General features: G+C 40.8%; 2 protein-coding genes across 3 annotated transcripts in view; one reads left to right on the forward strand and one right to left on the reverse strand.

Annotated features, from left to right (window-relative positions):
* The window catches only part of LOC106878844 (SMC5-SMC6 complex localization factor protein 1), a 76,914-nt gene that overhangs the window by 71,080 nt on the left and 1,152 nt on the right, over nucleotides 1–4,682 (reverse strand). The gene's annotated exons all lie outside the window — the stretch shown is intronic.
* LOC106878836 (DNA excision repair protein ERCC-6-like) overlaps nucleotides 2,789–4,682 on the forward strand; it is a 51,624-nt gene continuing 49,730 nt past the window's right edge. The window contains exon 1 of the mRNA XM_014928177.2: nucleotides 2,789–3,188. The gene's annotated coding sequence lies outside the window, so the exon portion shown is untranslated. The remainder of the gene's footprint in view (nucleotides 3,189–4,682) is intronic.

A 4,682-nucleotide genomic window follows, 5' to 3' on the forward strand; every position in this document is an offset into this window, starting at 1 on the left:
TCATCCTTTCGGGGAGGATAAATTAAATACCAGTGAAACACTGGGGTCGATGTAATCAACTAGCCCTTGCCCCCACTATTTTAGGCCTTGTGCCTATAGTAGAAAGGATTGTATATATATATATATATATATATATGGTTGGCATTAGGAAGGGCATCCAGCTGTAGAAACTCTGCCAAATTAGATTGGAGCCTGGTGTAGCCATCCGGTTGCACCAGTCCTCAGTCAAATCGTCCAACCCATGCTAGCATGGAAAGCGGACGTTAAACGATGATGATGATGATGATGATATATAAATAATAAGGGTGATAAATTGGATATTAATTTAATTATCACCAATTTAAAACCAGTGGCCTAGCATAAAGAAAATTCTGAAAATTCAGAAGAATTATATTACATACATATGAGAAGGAATGACCACTAAGTGGACATCCATTACACTAGAGACCATTTACGGTCAAGCCACAAAAAGAAAATGGTTCCCTAGAGGACATTCTTTTCTTTTGTGGTTTGACTGTAGATGGTCTATCTCTAGCGTAATGGATGTCCACTTAGTGGCCATCCCTTCTCATATGTATATATATATATATATAATCGTCGTCATCATCATCATTGTTTAACAGTTGCCTTCCACGCAGACAAGGGTTGAACAGTTTGATAGGGGCCTGCCAGATAGAAGACTACACCTGGCTACTGTGTATGTTTTGGCAGGGTTTTTACAGCTGGATGCCCTTCCAAATGCCAACCACTCTACAGTGTAGACTGGCTGATAGTTATTTGGCATCAGCACCAGCAGGGTAACCAAGTGAATTGCAAGACAAGGACTGTGCATGTATACTCTTTTACTTGTTTCAGTCATTTGACTGTGGCCATGCTGGAGCACCGCCTTTAGTCGAGCAAATCGACCCCAGGACTTATTCTTTGTAAGCCTAGTACTTATTCTATCGGTCTCTTTTTGCCGAACCTCTAAGTTACGGGGGGACGTAAAGACACCAGCATCGGCTGTCAAGCGATTTTGGGGGAACAAACACAGACACACAAACATATACACACATACATTATATGATGGTAAATGTTTTTATTTTTCATTCCTTTTCGAAATTATCCCTACTTTTGTGGTGTAGAGCTTTGGCTGCTCTTTCTAGTGGGTCAGATGTCCTTTTATGGGCATCTCTAATGTGTATTAAATGTACACTGTATTTTATATATATATACATATATACGATGGGCTTCTTTCAGTTTCTGTCAACCAAATCCACTCACAAGGCTTTGGTCGGCCTGAGGCTATAGTTGAAGACACTTGCCCAAGGTGCCACGCAGTGGGACTGAACCTGGAACCATGTGGGTCATAAGCAAGCTACTTACCACACAGCCACTCCTACGCCTACATGTATGTATGTATGTATGTATGTATACAGCATTTCACTTATGTATTGCAATGCTAATAACCTGGTTTTGAATTCAATATATGCTTTAGAACGAAGAGTTAGTCAAGAGCGGTAATAAGAAAAGAGATGACGAAAGAATCAATGATTATCTTATGAATTTCATTTTCAGAGCTACTCCCCTTGTGTGACGCGCTTTATCGTCTTTGTGCCCTGAGTATATAATTGTTTTTCCTGAAGTTAGCTTAGTTTGTCCATTATCAATCCACCTAGTTTCACACAAACCCAAAATTTCCAAATGTAGCGAAAAGTGCTTTACAGTGGAATCCGGATGGATATAGAAAGAGGGGTAGGCCTAAGAACTCGTGGCATAGATCAACACAAAAGGAACTAGAGAAAGGCGGACATTCATGGCAGAGTATAAGTACAGAAGCGAAAAATTATGCGACATGGAATTCAATTATAAGTGGCCTATACTCCGCTTTGGAGGGTTAAAGGCAAGAAAGAAGAATATGAATTTCATTAGCTTATGGCTGTTTCTGCTATAAGAAGCAGTGAACACATAGCTGAGTGCCTAAAAAAGACCTTATAGCATCATTTGTGAACATCATTTTGGTCAAGTCGGTCTCTTGTTACTCTGAAGTTCACACAAATTATGGCTGAAGATCCTGTGCACTCACAAGTGGAACTGACTTCATCATCATCATCATCGTTGTTTAACGTCCGCTTTCCATGCTAGCATGGGTTGGACGATTTGACTGAGGACTGGTGAAACCAGATGGCTACACCAGGCTCCAATCTGATTTGGCAGAGTTTCTACAGCTGGATGCCCTTCCTAATGCCACCCACTCAGAGAGTGTAGTGGGTGCTTTTACGTGCCACCCGCACGAAGGCCAGTCAGGCGGTACTGGCAACGGCCACACTCAAATGGTGTATTTTATGTGTCACCCGCACAAGAGCCAGTCCAGGGGCACTGGCAACAATCTCACTAAAAACTCCTTACACAGGCCGCGGGCACAAGTGCCAGAAAGGCAACACTGGGCACAGGTGCCATCACAATTTCGCTTTCGCTTGCCCCAATAAAGTCTTCGCAAGCTGAGTTTCGTGTCCAATGAGGGAGACGACATTGATAAAAATAAAATATTAATCTCTATTATGTTTTTGAGTACTCCTTATTCAGAACAGTTAACATTAAATGTGTGTGTGTGTGTGTGTGTGTGTGTGTGTGTGTGTATGTGTGTGTGTGTAGACTCCCTCAAATGCTATAAATAGCTTCTGTTACCTAGGCAACCAAGTTAGCAGTGAAGGAGGAAGTTCTGAAAGGGTAGTTGCTAGAATAAGAACAGGCTGGGCAAAGTTCAGAGAGCTGCTACCTTTGTTAGTAACTAAGGGCTTCCGCCTTAGAGTGAAAGGCAGATTGTATGATGCCTGTGTGTAAACAGCCATGCTACATGGTGGTGAAATTTGGACTATGACTACAACAGGATTTGTGAAGGCTTGAAAGAAATAAAGCTAGCATGTTCCACTGGATCGGTAATGTCAGTGTGCACACATGACAGAGTGTAAGTGATTTATGAGGAAAACTGGGCATAAGAGGCATCAGATGTTGTGTGCAAGAGAGAAGAAGACTGCACTGGTTTGGTCATGTGATGTGCATGGATGAGGACAGCTGCATAAAGAAGTGCCAAGTTCTAATTGTGGAGGAAACTTGTGGAAGCGGGTAAACCCAGGAAGACAGGAGATGAAGTGGTGAAAAAGGATGCCAGGCGTCACTGGGGAAATGACAAGGGACCAGGAATTGTGGTAACAACAAAGTTCTCTCTTTTCTTTTCTGCCAGTTAACATCACAGTTAAAGTTCTTCGCAAAAACATATAACACAAGTACACTTTTCTTTAAAGAAATGCAAATAAACCTTCACCGCAAGAATTTCCTTTCCTTCAAATATTAATCTCCCACTACATCCACAAGACTTTTGCCTGCCACAACAGTCCCTTCTCCTCTCATTGACTCTATCCCTTTCTATCACTGGTACCTGGTGTCAATAGCCTCTCTGTTCATCTTGCTTCTCTTCACTCCCGGCTGGCTGTCACACACTCGTTCTTCACTGGCTGATCGCTTGTACATCGACTGCGATTCCATCTGGCTCCTGGCCTTTACACCGAACTCGCGTTCTTCACCCAATGATTTTGTTTACACCAAATGCGATTCCCAAATCTATGCTCTCGTATTCATGACAGATACCGTAGCTCATAGTGCTACCTTACCCCCTCCAAAGCTGGATCAGTTTAGTACATACAGTTCCTAACTTGTTTTTCTAAACTTTCGGTGACCGGAAAGGGTCAGAGATCACACTCCTACGCTATAAATAAACGTGCTTGTTGACAGGACAAAGAAAATACCAATGCCCTGACCGACTAGAAAACGGTTTCAAACTCAGCTCGTGGAATAGGAACATAACGTTATTTTGTTTTTCGGTGGTCGCATCAATATATATATATATATATATATATATATATATATATATATATATACACACACACACACACTCACACATACATACATGTATGTAGCCAACATTTGTTGAGCGCCAATCATGAAGCTGACGGCTCTTGAGTCACTTTGGTAACTTTTGCTGGTTAACACACAGAGGTGAAAATTCCAAAGTGAACATTGCTACGGCTGTGTCTCTCCCCAATGCTAAAAGTAGAAGCCAAAGTTCCTTTGAATCACGTCCTACAACCTTAATAAACAAATAGTAATAGTAGTAGTAGTTGTAGTAGTAGTCTGTTCAATAACCACACCTTAGTGGTTTTCGAACAGCACTCAACCACTCCAATTTTAAAACAAATATCGTTTCTTGTACCACATTGGATAATATTAGGAATAGTATGTTTATATTAGTAATAGTGCTTCTATAAAAAGAAGAAAAAAAAGACTCAAGGCACAGAACGGCGGGGGAGAAAATATAAGCGAGAATTAAGTTGAACTCTAGTCTAATTTTGACTGCTACGTGCGTTGATCAGCCCCTGAAAAAAATGATAGGAATTGACCTGGGAGAATTTGAACTCAGAGCGTAAAGGGGCGTAACTAAATATTGCAAAGGCTTAATCCGAGGTACATTTATATTTAAAAAAAAATTATATTATATATATATATATATATATATATATATATATTGTACTATACTATACACACACACACGCGTGCGCATGTGTGTGTGTATTATAATGGCATAGTTGCTTGTAATTATTAGTTCTAGTCATTGAATAGCGGTCATGCTGGGGCACCTTTAAAGA

The sequence above is a fragment of the Octopus bimaculoides genome, chromosome 25 (assembly GCF_001194135.2).
Source record: "Octopus bimaculoides isolate UCB-OBI-ISO-001 chromosome 25, ASM119413v2, whole genome shotgun sequence".
NCBI classification, from domain to species: Eukaryota; Metazoa; Mollusca; class Cephalopoda; order Octopoda; family Octopodidae; genus Octopus; species Octopus bimaculoides.